The sequence below is a fragment of the Stenella coeruleoalba genome, assembly GCF_951394435.1.
Source record: "Stenella coeruleoalba genome assembly, chromosome: 15".
In the NCBI taxonomy this organism is placed as follows: domain Eukaryota; kingdom Metazoa; phylum Chordata; class Mammalia; order Artiodactyla; family Delphinidae; genus Stenella; species Stenella coeruleoalba.
In genome coordinates this window covers 41,314,641-41,341,109 of record NC_137161.1, presented here as the reverse complement: position 1 = coordinate 41,341,109, position 26,469 = coordinate 41,314,641, and the positions used below count along the sequence as shown (strand labels likewise).

Below are 26,469 nucleotides of genomic sequence, written 5' to 3'. Positions count from 1 at the left end.
TTTTTTTTTCCTTACTACGAAGTCCCACAGGAAGGTTTTAGACTTTTGCATCATCTCCAGAAGCCCCTCCAGGGTGGCGATCAGAGAAAATAACAATCCAAGAATTTCTGCTGGCAAATGGCCCATCGGGTAACTGCCACCTGGTCTCACCCTTGCTCAGAACTTCACTCAGACTCCTGCTTTGGTTTAACCACTTTTCTCAAAGGTATCCTTTGGGCATATCTGTCACCTTGTTGCATGTGCTAAATCTCTACGTAACAGGTAAAAAAATAAAAATGTATCATATGACTATTTTAACAAACATCCTCCACGTGAGGCTATTCTATAGAACATTTCTCTATAGACTAAATAACTCCACAGAGGTACTAATTGTTAGTTATTAATATTTAATTGTATTGACCTTATGTGAAAATTCCTTGAAATTAGTATTTAATTGTCTAACTGCCTCCTTTTCTCTAAATCAAAACTTTCACTTTACACATTCATTACCTATTAACTTTGTGGCTTTTAATGCAGAGTTTTATTTATAACTTGTGTTATATCTGAGCATGCGTGTGCTAAGGCAGTGTTCCACTGTCATACCTCAGCAAGTTCAACTACAGAGATTTCCGTGATCCATTGTCTAAAAGAAATACCTTTGTGAGTTAACGAGCACAAATGTTGGGTTCCTTTAAAATGTAGCACATAAGGAAGCTAAAGAACGGCTCCGTGAATACATCAATACAATTCCAACAGACAGCTATCGAGTGGCTTCACCCTGCGCAGCTCTGTCAGATGATAAGTGAGCAGGCCACTCAGAGCCTGTGCCTGCAGGGGGGAACTTTCAGGGAGACTTCGTGAAGGACAGGAGATATAAACATGAGCATTCTTAGTCAAGGGACTACATGTGCAGAATTTGGAATCAGGAATGAAACTAGCCTGTGTGGAGGACAATGAGATGACCAGCCTTGAAGAATAAAGACACAGACTAAGGACAATGGTTCACGGGACTGACTCAGAAAATATCAGGATGAGCAAAGGAGATGCTCAGTTGAAGGAATCCTCAGTGAGAAAGTGAAGAAGTTTGGAGAACACATTCTGAAAGAGAAATCTGTCTACACTTTGCTGCTCACACTGGCCTGGAGTGGGAAAGACTCATATAAATATTCTTATGTAACTAACTTTACAAACAGTGACAATCAAGCTGAGCTAAAGCACATGGCATTATACAATGTGAAGACCAAACTGAGATAACAGAGATAATATAAAACCACTACACGATGGAGAGGTAGTGTTATTTAAATATCATTATCAGTACAATTATGGTGGTGATAGTGGTGGCAACCGTCCCATATCAACTACTGTCACTTCACTGTCTGGGGTCTTGCTACTCAGAGTGTGGACCTCAGACCAACAGTGTGGGCATCACTGGGACTCACTGAATTAGAATCTATATTTTCACAAAATCTCTGGATTATTCATGTCCACTTTAAAGGCTGAGAAGCATTTAGTCAAGTGAACCAGAAATCAAATTTGAGAAAGTAGCTTGTCAATCTAAATTGCTACTTAATAAGTGGATTGCCTAGCTTTTCACACTTTGATTTTACAGTTGTAATAGAACAGAAAAACAAGAAACAGCCCGATTTTTTACTGTGGGTACAAATTCAACAGCACATGTTTCATGTATTTAGAATTCTACCTAAACGGATAAAGAGCTTTTACAACTGGATTTCCCTTCTCCTCTCCCTTTTCTAAATGCTGGGCTCTGTTTTACTAAACTTTTATCCAAGTCAAGTATAGGTGTATCTTATAACATCTAGACTTTCTGCCAAATTTTACCAAGTCAAATCAGATAATTAAGCTCGATTGAATCTTGTGGATATTTATTTTAATTAAATTCTATTTATCTGCCACCAGACAGCATTACTAGGGAAAAATCCAAATTAAATTTGATCAAAGGTAACTTGATTAGGTTGCTGGGTTTGTATACATAGAAGGAGTAAGAGGCACAGAAAAGGGGGGAAGCCCAAGCATCTTTAATGAAACTCAGTATGCTTAATGCAGATCTTGGTACATTTAACAGAAAACCATATAGAGTGCAGTGGGATCTATGTATCTATTCTGAAATCTTTCTTAAGTAACAAGTTTCATTTTAAAGTTTAGAAATAGCATTTTCAAATGTTAAAGATGCTCTGTACAAGATGATGGCTTGGACACACTATATGTTTTATTTATATATTATCTGTCAAAATGACTTGATATTTTATATGCCTACAACTAATATAGTCAGTGGACTATAAAGGACATACCATAAAAGATAACATCTTTAAAAATATTTTCATGCTTTTACATGAGAATTTAGTCTCTTTACAAGCTATCAAGGATAAATTAAATCTTGTAATAGATAAAAAGATATTAATATAACAAGCTTAAAAGAAGCCATTGTCTGCCAGTCAAACCAAGAGATAAGAATTGAGCTGTGCTTTATTTAAAAACTCATAAGGATCACTCAAAATCTGACTTCTTCTTCAACTGACTCACTGTATCTAAGTGTCAAGGGTTATGCTGTCTCATTAGACTATTGAATACAATGCTGTTGGGAAAGATTCCATGAAAATTATAATGCTGTTAGATCCAAGATGAATTTACAATGGAGCTTAAGCTTTAAGAGTCCTCATTTGCACTAGTCCCTTGGAAGGCCTTGGATGGGGTCCTAGCAATGTGCTCACATGGTCATATATATTTTTTAAATTAGCAAAAATAAGAAACAGTTATGGTAACAAGCTGGCTACTGAGAATAATCAATTCCAAAAGTATTTAAGATTAGTCTCTGCCCTAACATCATGCAGCTCATCGAAAAAGAGACCTGAAGAAGTTTTCCCAAATTTGACCACAGTTCTAACAATGTACATGACGTTACTGATAAAGACTTATGAGGTGGCTTCAGATCACAGAGCCAGGTGCAGAGACTCTGCACACAGCCTGTCGCCGCCATCTTGACTTTCAGTGTCATTCATGGAGCTTCTGTACAGTGTCCCTCAGAGCTGAGGTGTTGGTGCAGCTGTTTGTGCACTAGAACTCTGGTCTGAAGTGCTGGGTGCAAGGTTTCTGCATGCGGCCCCCTATGAGCAACTGAAAACTAGACTAAGCACAAAGGAAAAGAAAAATAAAAGGGAACAAGATTTCAAGGAAAAGAATCTATAATACTTTATCAATGATGTGAGATATAATGAGAGAAATACAATGTAAAGAAAGGCCTGACTTAAATTACTATCAACAAGCCAAGGTGGAGATTGGTTCAACATGGCAGAGGAGAAAGACGCGCTCTCACTCCCTCTTGCGAGAAAACTGGAATCACAACTAAATGCTGAAAAATCATTGACAGGAAGACACTGGAACTCACCAAAAAAGATACCCCACATCCAAAGACAAAGGAGAAGCCATAATGAGACAGTAGGAGGGGCACAATCACAATAAAATCAAACCCCGTAACTGCTGGGTGGCTCACAAATTGGAGAACACTTATACCACAGAAGTCCACCTACTGGAGTGAGGGTTTTGAGCCCCACATCAGTCTCCCAACTTGGGGGCCGGCAATGGGAAGAGGAATTCCTAGAGAATCAGACTTTGAAGGCTAGCGGGATTTGATTCCAGGACTTCGACAGGACTGAAGAAACAGAGACTCCACTCTTGGAGGGCACACACAAAGTAGTGTGTGCATCGGGACCCAGGGGAAGGAGCAGTGACCCCACAGGAGACTAAACCAGACCTACATGCTAGTGTTGGAGGGTCTCCTGCAGAGGCAGGGGGTGGCTATGGCTCACTGCAATGACAAGGACACTGGAAGCAGAAGTACTAGGAAGTACTCCTTGGCATGAGCCCTCCCAGAGGCCGCCATTAGCCCCACCAAAGAGCCCGGGTAGGATCCAGTGTTGGGTCACCTCAGGGCAAACAACCAACAGGGAGGGGACCCAGCCACACCCATCAGCAGACAAGCAAATTAAAGTTTTACTGAGATCTGCCCACCAACGCAACAGCCAGCTCTACCCACCACCAGTCCCTCCCATCAGGAAACTTCCACAAGCCTCTTAGATAGCCTCATCTACCAAAGGGCAGAGAGCAGAAGCAAGAAGAACTACAACCCTGCAGCCTGTGGAACAAAAACCACATTCAAAGAAAGACAGACAAGATGAAAAGGCAGAGGGCTATATACCAGATGAAGGAACAAGATAAAACCCCAGAAAAACAACTAAATGAAGTGGAGACAGGCACCTTCCAGAAAAAAAATTCAGAATAATGATAGTGAAGATGATCCAGGACCTTGGAAAAAGAATGGAGGCAAAGATCGAGAAGATGCAAGAAATGTTCAACAAAGATCTAGAAGAATTAAAGAACAAACAGAGATGAACAATACAATAACTGAAATGAAAAATATACCAGAAGGAATCAATAGCAGAATAACTGAGGCAGAAGAACGGATAAGTGACCTGGAAGACAGAATGGTAGAATTCACTGTTGCGGAATAGAAAAAAGAAAAAAGAATAAAAAAAAATGAAGACAGCCTAAGAGACCTCTGGCACAACGTGAAACGCAAAAACATTCGCATTATAGGGGTCCCAGAAGGAGAAAAGAGAGTGCAAGGACCCGAGAAAATATTTGAAGAGATTAGAGTCGAAAACTTCCCTAACATGGGAAAGGAAATAGCCACCCAGGTCCAGGAAGCGCAGAGTCCCATACAGAATAAACCCAAGGAGAAACATGCCAAGGCACATAGTAATCAAACTGGCAAAAATTAAAAACAAAGAAAAATTATTGAAAGCAGCAGGGGAAAAAAGACAAAGAACATACAAGGGAACTCCCATAAGGTTAACAGCTGATTTCTCAGCAGAAACTCTACAAGCCACAAGGGAGTGGTATGATATATATATATATAAAGTGATGAAAGGGAAGAACCTACAACCAAGATTACTCTACCAGGCAAGGATCTCATTCAGATTCCATGGAGAAATCAAAAGCTTTACAGACAAGCAAAAGCTAAGAGAATTCAGCACCACCAAAACAGCACTACAACAAATGAAAAAGGAATTTCTCTAAGTGGGAAACACAAGAGAAGAAAAGGACCTAAAAAAATAAACCCAAAACAATTACGAAAATGGTCATAGGAACATACATATTGATAATTACCTGAAATATGAATGGATTAAATGCTCCAACCAAAAGACACAGGCTTGCTGAATGTATACAAAAACAAGACCCATATATATGTTGTCTACAAGAGACCCACTTCAGATCTAGGGACACATACAGACTGAAAGTGAGGGGATGGAAAAAGATATTCCATGCAAATGGAAATCAAAAGAAAGCTGGAGTAGCAATACTCATATCAGATAAAATAGACTTTAAAATAAAGAATGTTACAAGAGACAAGGAAGGACACTACATAATGATCAAGGGATCAATCCAAGAAGAAGACATAATTGTAAATATATATGCACACAACATAGGAGCACATCAATACATAAGGCAACTGTTAACAGCTATAAAAGAGGAAATTGACAGTAACACAATAATAGTGGGGGACTTTAACACCTCACTTACACCAATGGACAGATCATCCAAAAATAAAAATAAGAAAACACAAGCTTCAAATGACACAATAGACCAGATAGATTTAATTGATATTTATAGGACACTGCATCCAAAAACAGCAGATTACACTTTCTTCTCAAGTGTGCACAGAACATTCTCCAGGATAGATCACATCTTGGATCACAAATCAAGCCTCAGTAAATTTAAGAAAACTGAAATCATATCAAGCATCTTTTCTGACCACAACGCTATGAGATTAAAAATCAGTTACAGGGAAAAAAACGTAAAAAACACAAAGAGCAGAGCAGAAATCAATGAAATAGAAACAAAGAAAACAATAGCAAAGATCAACAAAGAGCAGAGCAGAAATCAATGAAATAGAAACAAAGAAAACAATAGCAAAGTTCAATAAAACTAAAAGCTGGTTCTTTGAGAAGATAAACAAAATTGATAAACCATTAGCCAGACTTATCAAGTAAAAGAGGGAGAGGATTCAAATCAATAAAATTAGAAATGAAAAAGGAGAAGTTACAACAGACACTGAAGAAATAAAAAGCATCCTAAGAGACTACTATAAGCAACTCTATGCCAATGAAATGGACAACCTGGAAGAAATGGACAAATTCTTAGAAAGGTATAACCTTCCAACACTGAACCAGGAAGAAATAGAGAATACAAACAGACCAATCACAAGTAATGAAATTGAGACTGTGATAAAAAATCTTCCAACAAATGCAAGTCCAGGACCAGATGGCTTCACAGGTGAATTCTATCAAACAATTAGAGAAGCACTAACAGCCATCTTTCTCAAACTCTTCCAAAACATTGCAAAGGAAAGAACGCTCGCAAACTCATTCTATGAGGCCACCATCACCCTGAAACCAAAACGAGACAAAGATACTACAAAAAAAGAAAATTACAGACCAATATCACTGATGAACATAGATGCAGAGATCCTCAGCAAAATACTAGCAAACAGAATCCAGCAACACATTAAAAGGATCATACACCACCATCAGGTGGGGTTTATCCCAGGGATGCAAGCATTCTTCAATATATGGAAATAAATCAATGTGATACACCATAATAACAAACTGAAGAACAAAAACCATATGATCATCTCAATAGATGCAGAAAAAGCTTTTGACAAAATTCAACACCCATTTATGATAAAAACTCTCCAGAAACTGGGCATAGAAGGAACCTACCTGAACATAATAAAGGTCATATATGACAAACCTACAGCAAACATCATTCTCAATGGTGAAAAACTGAAAGCATTTCCTCTAAGATCAGGAATGAGACAAGGATGTCCACTCTCACCACTATTATTCAACCTAGTTTTGGAACTCCTAGCTATGGCAATCAGAGAAGAAAAAGAAATAGAAGGAATACAAATTGGAAAAGAAGACGTAAAACTGTCACTGTTTGCAGATGATATGATACTATACATAGAGAATCCTAAAGATGCCACCAGAAAACTACTAGAGCTAATCAATGAATTTGGTAAAGTTGCAGCATACAAAATTAATGCACAGAAATCTCTTTCATTCCTATACACTAATGATGAAAAATCTGAAAGTGAAATGAAGGAAACACTCCCATTTACCACTGCAACAAAAAGAATAAAATACCTAGGAATAAACCTACCTGGGGAGACAAAAGACACGTATGCAGAAAACAATAAAACAATGATGAAAGAAATTAAAGATGATACCAACAGATGGAGAGATATACCACATTCTTGGATTGGAAGAATCAATATTATGAAAATGACTACACTACCCAAAGCAATCTACAGATTCAATGCAATCACTATCAAATTACCAATGGCATTTTTCACAGAACTAGAACAAAAAATGTTAAAATCTGTAGGGAGACACCAAAGACCCTGAATAGCCAAAGCAGTCTTGAGTGCAAAAAACGGAACTGGAAGAATCAGACTCCCTGACTTCAGACTATACTAAAAAGCTACAGTAATCAAGACAATATGGTACTGGCACAAAAACAGAAACATAGATCAATGGAACAGGATAGAAATCCCAGAGATAAACCCACTCACCTATGGTAAACTCATCTATGACAAAGGAGGTAAGGATATACAATGGAGAAAAGACAGTCTCTTCAATAAGTGGTGCTGGGAAAACTGGACAGCTACATGTAAAAGAATGAAGTTAGAACACTCCCTAACACCATACACAAAAATAAACTCAAAATGGATTTGAGACCTAAATGTAAGACCGGACACTATAAAACTCTTAGAGGAAAACATAGTCAGAACACTCTTTGACATAAATCACAGCAAGGTCTTTTTTGATCCACCTCCTAGAGTAATGGAAATAAAACCAAAAATAAACAAATGGGACCTAATGAAACTTCAAAGCTTTTGCACAGCAAAGGAAACTAAAAACAAGACAAAAAGACAACCCTCAGAATGGGAGAAAATATTTGCAAATGAATCAATGGACAAAGGATTAATCTCCAAAATATATAAACAGCTCAATATTTATTGTTATTAATAATAAACAAACAACCCAATCCAAAAATGGGCAGAAGACCTAAATAGACATTTCTCCAAAGAAGACATACAGATGGCCAAGAAGCACATGAAAAGCTGCTCAACATCACTAATTATTAGAGAAATGCAAATCAAAACTACAATGAGGTATCACCTCACACCAGTTAGAATGGGCACCATCAGAAAATCTACAAACAACAAATGCTGGAGAGGATGTGGAGAAAACGGAGCCCTCTTCCACTGTTGGTGGGAATGTAAATTGATACAGCCACTATGGAGGGCAGTATGGAGGTTCTTAAAAAAACTAAAAATAGAATTTCCATATGACCCAGCAATCCCACTACTGGGCGTATACCCAGAGAACACCATAATTCAAAAAGACACACACACCCCAATGTTCATTGCAGCACTATTTACAATAGCCAGGTCACAGAAGCAACCTAAATGCCCATCGACAGACGAATGGATAAAGAAGATGTGGTACATATATACAATGGAATATTACTCAGCCATAAAAAGGAACAAAATTGGGTCATTTGTAGAGATGTGGATGGATCCAGAGACTGTCATACAGAGTGAAGTAAGTCAGAAAGAGAAAAACAAATATCGTATATTAACGCACATATATGGAACCTAGAAAAATGGTACAGATGAACTGGTTTGCAGGGCAGTAATTGAGACACAAATGTAGAGAACAAACATATGGACACCAACGGGGGAAAGCAACGGGGGCTGTGATGAATTGGGAGATTGGGATTGAGATGTATACACTGATGTGTATAAAATGGATGACTAATAAGAACCTGCTGTTTAAATAAATAAATAAAATTAAATTATAAAATTAAAAATAAATAAAAATAAAAAGAACCTAGATAAAGACTTATGAAACCAGGCAATCTTTTCTCAGCTATTAATATTTTTTTTAATTTCATCAAATTAAAGGAAAGAATGAGTTTTAATAATCACTTCATAACAGATTTTATAAGTTTTCTTTCTCTCAAAAAGGGCTCACCCCAAATGTCATGTAAGTTTCAGTCCCCACAAAACCTGAATTCATCCCTGAATTAGATACAGATGTTTATACTTGAGTAACAAACAGGTTTTTTAAACATAACACTGGTAGTGTAAAATATAATCTATTTCATCTCCACTGCATCAAGTGAGAGGATCACCCCAAGATGTGGCACAAATCATTAAACACAAAATGTCCTAAAATAAAAGTAGGCAGTCAATCCAGTCACACTGAGTAAGACGTTTCATGTGTTAAGTCTAGGCCTATCGACTACCAGTGTTCTGTGTGTCATCAGTTAAGTACACCAATACAATGATATAAAAACTCTCATCACAGGCTCCCAGATCCCCATTTCTTGCAAACCAAATTCAAGAATGGGTATTCAACAGCAACCAGTTAGTTATTGCCTTTCTCACAGCAGTTTCTAATTTTTCTAATTATGGAATAGCCTGCTCTTTTCATGTAAAGAGTAATTCTACCTACCTGAGCACAGCTTTCTGCTGGTGAAGACAGACGTGCTGGAAAGCCATCTATACGTTCTGCTTGGTGCCCCCCTGCACCCAAAGACAAAAGTTAGGAGGATGATGAGGTTTAAAGTGTCCTTCTGGGGTCACGGACTAGGTTAAAATCAATGGCCTGCAGGAATATTAAGCCCCTAATTCTGACCTCATTACTCCAGGATTCCAACCAAATGAGCAAACTGGCCACCTGGTGCAACAGACACAACACACCCAGAACCAACTGAATTACACTCTGAGGGATAAGCATGTGGGGTCCATTTAACGATAGTGGTGCTTACTGGTTCCTTTTACATTTTTCTCATTGCTTATTTAACCCTTGTCATTTCTTCCACTTCAGCAACCCCCCAAAAATTATTGGCTTACATTACATTGCTCCTTATGGATGTCTGATAAAATCATATAAACACGTACTTGGCCACCAACATAGTGTTTCTAGAACTTGCTTCTCAGACACTCGCAAACCATGGTAACTCCATCAATGTCCTATGGTCATTTTTTAAGGTATTTAGTAATGAAAAATTTAAAAATAGAGAAAAAGTATTGCTGGAAAACTGAAGGTGAGCTAAGACATCGGTCGAGACAGCAAATAATAGCATGCCCTCTCCATTTCTCTTTATTGTTTTCCTTCATGTTTTTTTTTCCCCCTCCTTGCTTTGACTCTATATAGCTCCATCTTCTGCCTCCAAACTCCACCCTATTTTGAAAATGTCTATGAGAATCATCATTCAGACAAGCAGATGGTTCTCACTGAGCCACAAAAGCACTTCTAGTCAACATGGCCGGAATTCCAGAGGCACCTAAAGCCCCCAACTCTCTACCAGAGCATTCGGTCACTAAAAAACAGTTTTACCTGTCCTCTCCAATCTCACTCCCTCTGGCCTCATTCAGGCCATGATTTCTTACTTGGTCTGTCACTTTATATTCCAAACTGGTCTCTGCCCAGCTCATCCTTACACACACACACACACACACACACACACACACACACACACACACACACACTTACTTCAGTCAGAATAATCTCTGTAAAAGACTAAAACATTCAAGCCGCTTTCTGCTTAAATCACTATAGTAACCATACCCCACCATTATCTATACAATAAGACCCAGGAATCTGGATGTGACATGTTAGTCCTTCCAGGGCCAGGCCCCACCTCCCTCTCTAGGCATATCTCACAGCTCGCAGCACTCCCACGTTAGCCATACCCTCATGTGATTAACTAACCACACACTTTGGTTCATACTCCTGAGTATTTCTTTAGGTTTTTTTTTTCTCAGCTTCCTGGATAATTCTTACCCATCTTTCAAGACTCGGCTCTAGAAGCGTCTGAGATGCCCCAGGTTGGACTAAGTGCCTGTCATCTGGACCCTCACAACCTGTCATTCATTCCTCCACTGTACCTATATTCATCAGACTATAATGAAATGCTACTTTTGTTTCTTGCTTCCCCAGAGAGATTGAGTTTCTTGAGGGCAGGAACCTCTTTTATCCGTGCTGTAGACCTTGAGCTAAAGCAGGGCCTCACACAGAATACCTAGGGATAAGTTTGTTGAATAGAACAGAATAGAATTAAACTTGGCCTATGTGAGGACAGGGGTGGCTTCCCAACCAAGGGCATTATTAATACTAAGCAGTGAAAGAAAATCTCTTCACAAACTTTGCCTCCAGGTGGACAAGTATTTCTCATTGCTTTCCCTAGTCTTGTACCCCAGATCAGGTGGACACATGGGGGTGCAGGGGTCCTGTGACACAGTACTGAAATGTGATCTCTGGCTGGCAACTATGGAGTGGGAGGTCTGCTACAGAGCCATCTCCAGGGCATGCTCCCGTATCTAATGTTGCCATAGGCTCTCCCAGAGGAGGATGCCACACGGGCTTGCAAATGCGCAAAGGTGACAAAGCTATAGGTCTCCCTTCCCATCTTCTACCAAACTACCTGAAAGAGTGTTGCACTTTTACGTCTCTGTTTTTACCTTTTACTCCTTCCTGTGCCCCCTGCATTTTTCCCCCTCCCATTGCAATTTTTGCCTCACCACAACTCTAATGAAGCTGTTTTCCCTACAGTCACAGTGAGCTCCCAAATCAAAATGGCTATCGATGTCTTTTTCATCCCTACATATCTCTTTGTCTCCAAAGCTGACTACTTTATGCCTCCATGATAACATTTACTACATTTTACCTTTTAACTGTGCACATCTTTGCATACATGACCCTCAAGCCATCTTAGTGAAGGCCAAGCAGATTTTCACATTCATCTTAGGACCCCTAGAACTCCTATGACAGCATCATATTTCACATATGAAACACAAATCAATGTTTGTTGACTCAAATTAACCCTAGAATAGTTTATCCAAAGATGAAATTGTGTCCCTCCATGGAAACCATCTACCAAGAAGCCACAACTTTAATAGGCTGACCTGTAAATGGGATGAGGGAAGAGTAAATAGAATTTGGTAAAATCCCCGATGCTCTTCTAACTGTCATTATATTCCACTGTAATTATTCTGTGCTGGGGACCAAAGTTCATTAGCAACTAAACTAATTCCATCTCCCTAGGGGCTACAAATTCAAGGGGAAGGTAAATTTGTAACCTGGTGTCCAGCCTCCAGTTTAGGTGGCTCTCCAGGGAGAATGAAATCAAAATGTCCAAGTCCCAAAACTAAAAAAGTCACCTGCATAGGCTTAAAAAAAATCATAAATAAATGAGCTGTCCTTTTTAATTCTTTGTCTCAATGACAACTTAGTTCTTTGTGTTGCTCCCAAAGACACCACCACTTCTTTTCCTAGACAGAAAGCTTTTTGTAAATTAACATGAGACCTCATCTTCCAATATCATGAGTTTATGTATATGTATATAGACCTAATTCCAACTGAAACATACAGTGCTGTGTAGAGTAATCTCTTCAGTATTTGGAATTATTTAGAGGTTCCAGCTGCATCTAAACCAGGATATTCTAAAACCTGCCCAGCAGCTTGTGGTGCCCTGGATTACCTCATGTCTCCATCAAGAAGAGATCTAAATAGCTCCTAAAATGACATTAGGATGTGAATTAAACACTCCAGTTAACACACACCTGATACAACAGTGGCAAACAAAACTCAAATATTTAATGCTGGCTGCATGTTGAATCTTTCCTCACCTGAAGGAAGTCTACATGTGTATATTTCCCCATGAGTTAAACCTGTGAAGTTCTGATATTCGCTGAGAGTGAATAAATTGGCCCTGTGCCAGTCCAAATGATTTGCATTTTTCCATTCCAAACTCTATTTGCATATCTTCAATAGCATTCTTCAGAATGTTTCATACTATATTAGGCTGGGTTTTAGAACTGTCATAGAGCTTCAAATCATCCATGTACTGCACGCATGAGACGTTCACCTTCCCATCTTTGGGCTCTTTTGTTTTCTCAGGTAACGAATTGCAAACAGAATTGTAATATCTTAGATGTCTAGAAATTCTCTGTATTTTTAAACTATGGCTCTCTTTCCCATGTGCTTTTTACCATATTAGTGATATTTCATTTAGTCGCTGTGATCTGTAAAAAACCTAAATTTTGAGAATCTAACACAGAAGCATACATAATCTTTAGCAGAACTTGGGTTGGGGTCTTGAAGTAATAGATCTCTCCAGGACTCAGAAAATACTCCTTTTCTTTGATTTTCTTGCATCCAGATTTGCTGTGATGAGACACAAATGCCAGCGGAGGGGTCAGGAGCCTGTTTTTATGGGCAACAGGACTTCTGGCTGCTGTCATCTTCCCTTGCTTTTATTATTTATTTATTTATTTATTTATTTATTTATTTTTAAAAAGACACATTTATTCAGCGTCGTGATCAGACTATTACATTTAGCAATCAACAGCACGGGTGCAAACGAAAAAAAAAAATCTATATTAAAACCCTTTGTTGGAATGCTTTACACTTCCCACAGAACAGAAACTAAAATAACCTGTTATACAATTAGTCACTAATACAGTCCTCGAGTTTTTTTTGCCCATACACAGGAGTATTGTCTAAAACATGTCTTCTTTGTAGCAGCTCGGCCCTGCCAGCGCTGTGCTTGGCTGAGCTCACAAATCCGTTGTAACCTGTAGCTTCCCTGTCACTTCTCTGGCTCTCCTCTCCTGCTAAGCTTTGTTTCCTGGCAGTAATCAAAACCTCTGCCACTTCCACAGCTACTGCTGCTGCTGGAACCACCATAGCCACCTTGGTTTCGGGGTGTGGCAAAGTATTGGCCTCCACCACCATAGGGGCCAGAACTTCTGCCTCCAAAGTTTCCTCCTTTCATGGGTCCAAAATTTGAAGATTGACTGTTGTAACTGCCAAAATCATTGTAGCTTCCACCACCTGCAAAATTGCTTCCACTACCACCGCCAAAGCCGCCTTTGCCTCCTCAGTTGTTATAGCTGTCACTCCCGCCATAGCCACTGCCCTGGTTTCCATAACCCTGTCCACCACTTCCATAGCCTCTGCTTCCTCCAGAGTAACCAGGGCCGCCTCCTCCATAACCACCATCATTACCAAATCCATTATAGCCAACCCCACTACCACCATATCCACCACCGCTGCAGCTGCCACCAAAGCCACCTCAACCACTGAAGTTTCCTCCATGACCAAAGTTGTCATTCCCACCAAAACCACCTCCACGACCACCACCAAAGTTTCCAGAACCACTTCGACCTCCTTGGCTGGGTGAGGCACTATCCATCTCTTGCTTAGATAGGGCTTTCCTTACTTCACAGTTGTGGCCATTCACAGTGTGGTATTTCTGAATGACCATCTTGTCTACAGAGTCATGGTCATCAAAGGTTACGAAAGCAAAGCCTCTCTTTTTGCCACTGCCTCGATCAGTCATGATTTCAATCACTTCAATTTTCCCATACTGTTCAAAATAATCTCTTAGGTGATGTTCTTCAGTGTCTTCTTTAATGCCACCAACAAAAATCTTTTTCACAGTTAAGTGGGCACCAGGTCTTTGAGAATCTTCTCTTGAGAAGGCCCTCTTTGGTTCCCCAACTCTTCCACCCACCTTGTGTGGCCTTGCCTTCATGGCTGCATCCACCTCCTCCACAGTGGCACACGTGACAACCCCAAAGCCTCTGGAGCGATTGGTGTTTGGATCCCTCATCACCACACAATCTGTGAGCGTTCCCCACTGCTCCAAATGGCTCCTCAGACTCTCACCGGTTGTTTCAAAGCTCAAACCTCCTATGAAGAGCTTCCGCAGCTGTTCGGGCTCTTTGGGTGACTCTGACTTAAGACATGACGGCAGTTGGCGGGGGGGGGGGGGGGGGGGGGGGGGAGTCAAAGATGCTTACTCGGCAGCGTCCATGAGCAGAAAGTTCCCTTGCTTTTAGATATGAGTGTTACTACCTGTCAAGGGAGGGCTTGAGCAAGGACATCAAATAATGCCTGGTGGGTGCACAATTTGCTCCATAACACCTGTGGCATGCCAAAGTTAGAGTTGCAACATCAACACATCTTTAATCGAAGATGACAGTTTATCCATTAGAAAGTATTTTCACACTCTATTGGTAAAACAATGGTGAGGTCAGGAGTAAGACCTGAATAAAGTTGGAGGAATGAAATGTAGATGACAAGGATGATCAGCCAGGAAGGAAAAGGTAGAAAAAGGTTGAATCCAAGTAAAAAGGGCATCAGGACGAATAAAGGGAATACCGTATTTCATCAACTCAAAGATGGCCATATCATCCCACCTTAACATCTGTGTAATTGGAAGCTGAAGATAGGCTAGGATTTTGTAGGTTTGTCCAAGTGGTCACAGCACCTAACTATGGCAAAGAGGGCTGACCAGGCCAGAGTGGCAAATATGTTTATTTCACCTGTCAACTCTGGTCAACAGGTAGAGGCTGCCTGGATCATAGTGTTGAGAAGAATTCTGAGGCTGTGTCTTAGTGAAGAGTGTCGGTTCCATGAAGAAAAAGGCTGTGATTGATGAGTGATGTCTGCCTGAGAAGAAGAAATATTTACAGGATTACCATGAATTTGCCATCCCTAGCCCAGGCTGTCCAGCTTAAGTGGGACAACTTTAGGTAGATAATTCTCCCCAGAGGTAGAGTTTGATTGCCTCAGTCTGAAACTCTTGCTATGTAATCTACTCATAGAATTACTAAGCATGAATTTCAAAAGAGGGGATTGTCAGCTTACCAAGAAATTCTACTCTGAAGATAAATGGACAACTTTTTCTCGCATTTTTACTCTCTCCATTAGATAGACTATGAAGATGCCTTGAGAAGTTCTAAGAGGAGAAAAATGTTAGTCATTCCTATACAGTAGCTAGGGAGAAGGTTTTATAAATCGGCTAGAATATATGGGTGGAAGCGTGTGTAAGTTCTTTGTCCAAGCCCTAGAAAGTCCATTAAGTGAAAATGAAAACAAAGTTAGGTAATAAACCTTAAAGAAGCATTGTTTTTACATCAGTAGTAGCCTTATTAGAATACACATCAATTTTAATTTTGCTTCAGTTAGAAAAGGCAAAAGCCCTTGTCTCATATATGCCTAGTGGGGTATAAGACCACTCCTCATCAGCAATTGTCAAATCATTTGTTTAAATACCGTTTCTCCACATTCAACTCCCATCTTCCTGCATAAGAATAACGTTTCCGGGCTTCCCTGGTGGCGCAGTGGTTGAGAGTCCGCCTGCCAATACAGAGGACACGGGTTCGTGCCCCGGTCCGGGAAGATCCCACATGCCACGGGGCAGCTGGGCCTGTGAGCCATGGCCGCTGAGCCTGTGCGTCCAGAGCCTGTGCTCCGCAGCGGGAGAGGCCACAACAGTGAGAGGCCCGCGTACCACAAAAAAAAAAAAAAAAAAAAAGAATAACGTTTCCTGAGGATAGAATTTAGTGATATATGCCCCTAAGAGAGCCCACGGAGCCCCTGCAGCTCATTAATCCCGCCACCTTTTGTGAGATGCGGGCCTGAAATGGTTGGAGTTCACTTTAAACCGGACTGAATTTCAAAGCAAAGGGCTCTGAGGTGGCAAACAGCTCATCAATTCAGAGTGTAATTCAGTGGCAGAAGAATTGTTTTAAACGCACAATCTAAAACTATTTAAATTCACATTATAATTATAAACAAAAAGTATGCACTTCAAATTTTAAATCTGGATATGTAATCTACCGATAAAACTAATGAACAGAAATTTTAAAAAAGAGGGGACTGTCATCTTACCAAGAAATGCTAATCAACCTGCTTTTTGAAGTGTGCCTCATTTGCATCACAAGCATTATTATGAAAATTCAACATTATGCTTCTGTATATTGCATTGTACTGCTCTGCTGAACATCAAAAAAAGCAGGCAACACTTCCTCAAAGTGAATAAAAATGTAATAAAAAATCATGATCAAAGATAACTTCAATTCTCTGTTAATTTTACCTAATTCCACTCCTGGGATAAGAAGTCCTATTCATAAGTTTTCTTTCCTGTAACAAATTCTCCAGCAACCTTATGGTCCCTAAATATATTCCCAAATGTAACGCATGCATAAATAAACATGAATCAAATTTGCATAGCCTCTACCATAAATATGGCAGCATGTTCATAAACTCATTAGAGTTCACTGTGAGGAAAACTCATTACACTCCCATTAGAACATGGCAATTAAGTTTTTAAAATTAATGTTACAGAAGTAGTTTTACTCTTTTTTTAAAAGTAACCAATAACAAATGATTCACCAGTGCTTTCTTTGTATATTTCTTTTGTCTAAAAATTAAAAAATAATTTTGCTTTCAGCATTGTGCATGGTGAAAAATTATAAATAGATATTGTCTAATGCACCTGGGATTATATACCAGTTTCTTTATTTTCTATAAATTTAAAGCATTATTTTCCTAAAAAACTGAGATAAGAAAATCAAGCATGGAAAGTTTTAATTATCGTTGTTAATTATTTTAGCTGAAGAATGTGCCAAATGGTAATAAACACCTTATAAACTGAAATTAAATTTAATTAAAAATTTAAACGCTGAAAAATTACATGTTGAAAGGTGATGTGCAATTTTTTTTCCCCAGAAAGTGTAAAGTATATACACTAAGACAATAGGTACTTAGTATTTTTAAAAAGTTAACATTTAAAGCCATTTTTTCCATAAGTTGATTTTATCCACAAAACTTTTGTATATTTGCAATTAGAAGTCTAACGATATTACATTATATTTTGACTACATCAAAAATATTTTGCGGCACTTCCTAGTTGAAATAAATATCAGCCATAGACCACTTACATGTATTAAGAGAAAAAAAAAAAACAAGTGTAAGAGCAAGGCTTAGACTGAGAAAAACAAAAACTGTTTCAGTAATAACGATTGCTGTGAAATTCTCAGGTCCTCAGTCAGTTACTGGGTGACAAGTGTCTCTGTTATTATGATTCCTGAAAAAGGCCATTTGAGGGGAAGGAGCATTTAATAGCCCAAAAGTCAACCAGATCTTACTGATCGTGACTCATTTCTATAGCAAACCTCTATTACTTCTCTGACAGATCAAATTAAATTCTGCTTGGGAAAGGGATGGGACACTCCTCTTGGTTGAAGCAATGCTGTAATTTTTATTCCTGCTGAGTAAATAGCCTCAAGTCAAACTACTTGCCCTGACTAATGATCAAACATATCCAAGAATTCTGTACAAGAAATGCATTCGTCTCTCCTTTGAAGTGCATTGCTGGGAGAGTAATTGGGTTTGCTGGAGATTTTCCTTAGAACTGCAAAATAAATTTCTTGGCTAAGCATATAATCAAGCTACCGATTTTCTTTTTTTATTAAATATCTTCTTGTAAGAGGGTGGACACTGAATAAACATGTGCCTCAAAGGAATGTCAGAAGGATACACTACTGTCTGTTTGCTGACAGGAAAATTCTCAGCAGTGTTAGGTTAAAAAATTCCATCAGAAGAAACATTTCATTCAGTCATATAATCTCCTCTAGAAATACAAATGTGCCTCCTATATATTAATAACATTATAACTAGGCAGTCAGGAATATACAAAGATGAATATGACATAGAAACTGTCCTAAAAGAACTTATGAACTAGCAGGATAGGTATTATAGAAATAATTTTTTTAAACTATACAAGAATAACCATCAAGTCAGGATGCGATAAGGCTATCTTAAGAATGCCACAAAATAAATGCCACAGGGCATCTGATGAGAAAGAGTTTACTTTTGGTGAAGATGGTTAACAAAGGCTGTTTGATGATCATTACTATTATGTGAGCTAGGTATGCAAGAATGGATAGGATTTCAACAGGTAGGTGGTGGCTGGGGAGGCTTTTTAGGCCAGGGACAAAGGCAGCGAGGTAGGCGCTGTCTAGGAATGGAGAATAGTTCAAAATGACCGAAATACTAGAGAGAGAAGATAGAAGATAAGTTTAAGGAGGCAGACAGAGCCAGAACACGCAGAACTTGAATGCAGACATCATTCATGGGGAGTGCACTGGGAGCTTCAGAAGTCCCTTCTTCTTCTGTTGATATTCCAGAAGAAGATATCCAACTGTCCTTTTGACAGTTAGTTGTCTTGGGCTGACTTTAAACACGGTAATCATAAGGACCGGTTTGCCTGGGAATGTCTGTTAATACTTCTCTTCTTGAGAAAAAGGTGTATCCCTTTTGTCTGGACGTATATACATTTAGACTAAAGTGGAAAAAAAAAAAAATGGAAACAGGATCTAGTCAGGGCAGTTAGTGTCCTGAGGAGCTGTCCTTCAATCAACCTTTCTGAGCCAGACCTTTGCCTCCCAGACAACTGAGATTTTGGAGAAAAATACATTATACTACCACAAAGAGAGTATGGAATATCCAGAGCCTCAGACCATGGCAGGAGTGCCATTTTTAGCTCCCAGTGCCAGAACAACTCATAATCAAAGTGAGTGAACCATGAAGAAGAAAGCTAGGATGGTCTCAGAATTAGCACTGTGGTCTCCATGCAGTGGAGGAAGTATAAGAGGTAAAGTGAATGCCCGGGGGTGGGATAGCTTGGTGATGTGGCAGTGGTGGCCTTGGTAGTACCTGTAGCCCTACATAATCATGGAGTGCCTGGGGTTTGAAGACTGCGTGCGGCTGAAAGCATCGAAACATAGTGCTATAGGTTACGACTGACAAAGACAACTACCAGGGAGAATGCGAGAGAATATGTACAGACCAGAATACGCATAAAGAGTCCAGTAAAGGAGTTAACGAGAATGAGAAAACAAGAGCCAGCCCAGGCTAAACAGAAGAACCTGATTGGTAGCCCCTTTGAAATATTCCGAAGAGAACAAAAAGAGTCAGAAAGAAAAGAGGTGAAACATGGCTAGACCATATTTACCAACTGCCTTTGTCTCAAGGATATGCTAAGCAAATCTAAACACCTGTAGCAGACTTAAAGAGTGTGTCTAGATTAGTTCTGGGTCTACCAACAGGACAGCTTTAATACACCTGCCTTGCCCAAACTGTGGAAAAGGAGAAAGGAAAGAAAGAAGTTACAGCAATGATCTACAACGTGTGTGTGTGTATTCTTTTAGTAAAATGTATTTTGAGCATACCCTAATATATGTATATTTATTAATCAATTATATCTATGTACTAATACATTGGTAAATTATATATGTTATGAAATATACACAGACATACAAATTTAGAAGGATGAGACAAATTTAAAGAGAAGTTCTAATATTTCCTTTAGAGGCCAATAATTTAGGCAATTGCTTTCTCTCCTAACCATAATGCAACGAGCTTCGATTTTTATATTCTGTAGGCAGTAAAAAAACAAGGAAAGTTTAGAACATGATATGAGATGATCAGATCGTTGTTTTAGGAGAATTTAGCAAGGAGATCAGAGTTGGGATGGTAAAAGGGGAGCTAAGACTGGTAGACCAGAAGCCAGAGACAAGGCCACATTGACAGTCATGGTATGAAATGATAAAGGCCTGGATTTATGTGTTGATGGTACAAATGGAGAGAGGTGGGCACACACACTCTGGCCATTGAATTTTACAGGAAACAACCACACAGTTGTACCAAACTACTGGCCCTCTGATGACTGCCCACCAGCAGCGTTTTAAACAGCCAAGGCCTCTAAGTCACTGTCAATTCGGGGGACATGCTCACAGATCACTTCAAGAGACTAGAGCAAAACTTACTTAGGGACCAATTCTGAGTCCCATCAGGCCATGATAAACATTATTTTATGGGAAGTGGTAAACCTCAAGTGACCCAGTCCATGTAATTCACATGTGTGTGTCAACTGGAGATGGGCCGACAGCCATTACAAGATCATATTGCTTTGTCTTACATGCTGGCATTCCAGAGGCAATGTAATTTAAGACACAAGCTGGTTTTCGAATGTCTACAAAGTACTCAGCTTAAATCAAATTCTTACATGCTATCTCTCATTCCATCAGACTCCTGTTTTAAAGTATTAGGAAGCCAAAAGGAGTTTAAAATCACAACGGGAAATGCAAATCAATCTACAACAAATCATTTAACAGGTACCCTGGAAGAGAATTTTATTGCTACTGCCATTAACAATTTGCTTATCACTGACACTATCCTCTTTATGAATAATAGGTGGTTACCCCCCTCACAACTTAGGGTGACATAGAGGAAAAAGTAGCCCAAACAATCCCCACATCACTTCAAGAAAAAATGCATTGAAATGACTAACTTTTCCCAAGGTCATCAGGCCAAGGGATGGGTTCTTCTGTTTCAAGATAGCTTACCTCCTGACCCACAGCATATGGTTTCTATTACTGCTAGACCATGACCACAAAGACATTTCAAATCCCTGTGAAAAATGTGATTCTACGTCTCCTGCTCAGTTGTATGTCACAGAGGACAGTTGAAGTTCTGGCAGATGAGGGGGAGGGGAAAGGGCAGCAGTGGGATATAATCCATGCCATACCTTTACATGATATGACTAGGTTTGTAATAGAAACCTTCTCACTTCTGGTTTCTCTCTTTTATCTTACAAACCGCTTAGTGCTCACAGTGAACACCCTTCAGTGTATCATGTTTAAGCTCTCCAAAGATGTGAAACATCTTTATCAAGGGTGACAGCTCTGCCACTCACTAATTTGCTTTTCAAATTCTTTTTTTCAGGGATATAAAAGTAAATTTATGCTATTTAATCTGCAGTAACACAGCAAACAATATTCTGTCTGTGATGATTCAACAATGTTTCTGAAATTATTTTGAATAGATATTTACTTGTAGGTGTTACAGTTGCCTCAGAACATTAATGAGGACAAGAATTAGTCAACTAATACAAGATATTCCACAAGGCACCCTTAATCCATTCAGATAAATCAGGCTTTCAATATGAACATAATAATGTTCTGCCTTATTAGATTTCACAAATGATGTTTCCTCAGTTTTTAATATAACATAAAATGTAGAACTGTTGTCTGGTCTTGTAAAATAATTTTATACATTTAATTATGAGTTTCTAGCATACGCTAATTTTATAGTAGCTGATTTACAACATCTCTCTGGGCACGGCATTTAATGGTTCCTGACAAAAGAGATGGGCAAGAGATTACACACACACACACACACACTCCCCACACACATACACACACACACACAAATATTTACACAAATATGAGCAAATAACTCAAACAAGATATCTGCTTTACAGTGAAATCCCACCAAGTAGAAAAAAAAAAGTTTTGAGCCATTTTCCTAATTTTATCTTTATTAATTATTTTTGTCCCACAGTATTAACTTAGCGCTTTTTCAATGTGTCCTTTTCATTTGCTTGCTTGTTTGTTTTGGCTGTGCTGTATAGTCTTTATTTTTCCTTCTGGGGTTAGTTCTTTCTTTGTGATCATTTTGGATAGAATGTTTCATGGAAACAACAAGAACAACACTCTGACAACTTCCCATGGAGCCTGAATGTGTCTAGATGCAAATAATACTTTAGTATATGCAAAACACTAATCAAATTAAATTCCCTGGTTGAGCATGATGTAGGGAAATGCATCGATATGGTGTGTCCTATGTAAAGCAAGAGAAATTGTCATATCAAAAAATGCTAATTAGTGGAAAAAACTGATCCAAATGATTGTTTTATTGAGTTGACTGGTCAATTCCATTAAGAAGTGGTTTCTCTTATTCAGGTACCCTTTTGTAATATTATATCAGACACTTGATCTTGGGAATTATAAAGGCAGGGGTTTTCAATGTAGTTAAGGCCAGTAATTTACAAAGAAATGCAATTACTGATAGGAAACACATTTCCAAGGCTTTGTTACATATCCATTCACACTGCAATTTGTTAAATAACAAGAATACAAAAAACTTGAGCTGCGTTTGTTTTCAAGGAAGGATATACTCAGCTATCATTATCCTCACTGGGGGCTCCTAAGCACATCTGAATTTTTCCATTGCTGTGGCAAGTGTATTTGTTAATTATATAACAATTTCCTGTCTGTTAGACAATCAAAAATGTCCTAATGGTAAGCCTCTGTCTTGATGAATAAATTCACCCATGGCCTGTTCTGTGGTCCCTGGGAAGACAAAGTTCATTTTGAAAATCTAATTTTATTTTCTAGATATTATGCATATATAATAAACACTTTCCACTTTAGTCTTCAGGAATCAATAATGAATAAAAAGGAAAAATTAATCTACCTTTAATTTACAGACCAATCCATCACACTTTTCTAATTAATCACATGATTTCTATTTCCTCTTATCATTTTGAAAAACTTTTATGAACTCTCTGAAGCACACCTGCTTATTTTTTACAATCTATTTCCATTCATTCTTTCAAGTATTTCTGGACTATCTAATATTTGTTATCCATCATCCTGTGTACAGACATGATTTTGAAGGAAGAAAATTCTCAGTCCCTATGTATATTTCTGCCAAACTGATTCATTCAACTTGGTATTCTGTTTCATGGTCCATCATCACCAAAAGTTAGGAGATAGCTCTAAAAGTTTGATTTCCTATTAACAACCTTTACAGACCTCTTACCCATAAATTAATCCTTAGGATGCAAGTAGGAGAGGGTTCATGTAGTCAGTTCTGTCTTCTAGAATTTGATTAAATAGTATGGGCAACCTGTGGATGGCATTTATAATTTTATATATTTCAATTATAACCCTTCAGACTCGCTGCCATTTTAAGATTAAAGAATACTGGCTTCGGGGCTTCCCTGGTGGTGCAGTGGTTGAGAGTCCGCCTGCCGATGCAGGGGACATGGGTTCGTGCCCCGGTCCGGGAATATCCCACGTGCCGCGGAGCGGCTAGACCCGTGAGCCATGGCCACTGAGCCTGCGCGTCCGGAGCCTGTGGTCCGCAACAGGAGAGGCCACAACGGTGAGAGGCCCGCGAACCGCAAAAAAAACAAAAAAATAATACTGGCTTCATAGATAGTACTCATTCATTTGAGTACTAAAGAGTAATGAACAGTACATAGAGTAATAAGGGAAGAACTCTCTATTAGCCTTGATCTCCTTTGGGGCCTCTGTGTAGATCCCTTTTTGTCTTTACCTTTTTGGAAGTACAACCAGCTGGACCATATCCAGCATCCCTCCCTGAGTTATCCTGAGGATAGCAATGGAGGATATTTCCTGAGGATAGAAATGGAGGAAACTGGGACATTGGGATTTTAAGCAATTTGTCCTACAGGACAGTAATCTCTCAATATGCTTCAATGTAAACTATTCCCAGGCCATAATTTTGGGAAACTCAGCATACACTTCATATTATCAAACTGAAAGACTCTGATATGCACTGCAGTAACATTTAAATAACCTAACTCTGTTTAACCTACCATTTCCTAAATATTTTGGAGTTGGAAACCTTCAGTCTTTTGTGTGTTTATGGATTTGGGGAGCTTTTTTCTTTGTTTGTTTTTGTTTTTTGGTCTAATAACTATGAGCAATCCACCTTTGGGGGAATTCTGCTATTAATATATTCATTTGAGGATCTAAGTGTGTATAGCAAAAATAGAAATAGAAAAGCCCATGGTAAAATCCTTCATTGTAGGTTATTTGACATATTAACATTTTCCTGAAGAAGCAATGCAAGGGAAAGGCTACCCAAAGGCATATAGTACTGAGCTCCAAGTAATGCCAAGATCTTACGTGTGATGGGGCCTAGCACAGTGTCTGGCATGTACTAAGAAATAGGTAAAAAAAGATTAAAATAGAATGGAAATGGCCAGTGGCTTCTTCAGTTCCAGTTTCTAAGAGGATGGCACAATGCCCCCTCCTAGAGCAACGGCAGTAAATTACTCTGGTCCAGTATCTAAACAGGATACTTCAGTTGGCTTAGATCTTACTGTCTATCTGCCCAATACAGAATCCTGGATTCACCTTGGATTGGTTGTTAACTCATCTTTCACGTGTTCTTTCATTTATGAGCAGAACTCCTGTTTCAAATGCATGCCTTCCTGTGCCCACCTTATCTTATACCCTGATTCCTGAACCTTTCCACACAGAATGATCTGGAGTTCTAAGGCTCTCTTTTCCCTCATGTGTCCAAAGCCCAAGTAATAAATAAAAAAAAGATGGTGGGAGATCCAACAGTACCAAGGAATTGATAGAGTTTAGATAAAATTGTTGTTATAAAGGAGTTTACGCACATACAACAGCAAAACTGAATTCAACAAATCACCTATTTAGTTCTATTTTACCACAGTAAGGGGAGAGTCAGCTTTAACAAATCCATCTCTCTTTGTTAATCATTCACTCACTCAAATAAGCATGTATTCTCACAGACACACAACTAGTCAATGCACGGAGCAGAATCATTAAAGCACATTTAAAATTTGTGCCTCCCAAATGTCTATTACCCTAAATCCACTGAGCTTTAACAATGACTAATACAATCCAGAAGACAGTAGAATAAAGTTATTTCAACCAATCATTCTGGTTGTTAATGAGTAGACATTGTAGTACTAAAGATTCTGCCACTATAAAAATGTCCTAAAATATTTTGAAGTATCTTAAAATGTTTAAATATATACAATAAATACATAGAATAAAGAAACTTAATAACCTATATCTCCAACATACACTTAACTGGTCCCTTATGATTTTAATTCTTCCCTTACACTGAATCTACAGTGATGGGGACCCCTGATATGTACCAATCGGAATCATTTACCCACTACTGTTGTCAAACATCATTTTACGTGATTGAATTGCTTCACGACAAAGCACAATCTGCCCTCCCTCTAAGGGTATGAAAACATTACTCACACTACTCTAGAAGCTGGTCATGCTAAATATTTCCTATCAATATATTTCCTCTTCTAATATTCTCTCTGAAATTTGATTCTTCCACCTAAAACAAAACAAAACAAAAAAAAAACACCAGTGGCAAGGGTAAAGGTCACAAGTCAGCATTTCTTCTTCAAATATCTCCATTTAGGGCTTCCCTGGTGGTGCAGTGGTTGAGAGTGCACCTGCCGATGCAGGGGACACGGGTTCGTGCCCCGGTCCGGGAAGATCTCACATGCCACGGAGCTGCTGGGCCTGTGAGCCATGGTCGCTGAGCCTGCATGTCCGGAGCCTGTGCTCCGCAACGGGAGAGGCCACAACAGTGAGAGGCCTGCGTACCGCAAAAACAAAACAAAACAAAACAAAACAAAACAAAAATCTCCATTTAAATGCAAATTTTGGCCTTTAACCTAGCCTTTAAACAGTCATTTCATAGAAATGCAAAAAGTAAGAGTAAATTTTGTGTTTTACTGCAGAGTAGCTCCCTAATGTGTTATTTACCTTCATGTATGCTGTATTTATCCTACATTTTTAGAGCTTGATGGATTTCTTTAGGGACAAGTAGTATTTTCTCAGAAAATTCAATTTTTAAAAATTTGAATATGAATAGAATGGTTTAC

General features: G+C 38.9%; 1 protein-coding gene and 1 pseudogene across 2 annotated transcripts in view; both read right to left on the bottom strand.

Annotated features, from left to right (window-relative positions):
• The window catches only part of MACROD2 (mono-ADP ribosylhydrolase 2), a gene marked incomplete at its 3' end in the record, with an annotated part of 1,984,281 nt that overhangs the window by 1,132,704 nt on the left and 825,108 nt on the right, over positions 1–26,469 (bottom strand).
• On the bottom strand, positions 13,714–14,763 carry LOC307198787 (heterogeneous nuclear ribonucleoprotein A1-like; annotated as a pseudogene). Its single transcript has one exon. The product of its transcript is annotated as a heterogeneous nuclear ribonucleoprotein A1-like (transcript).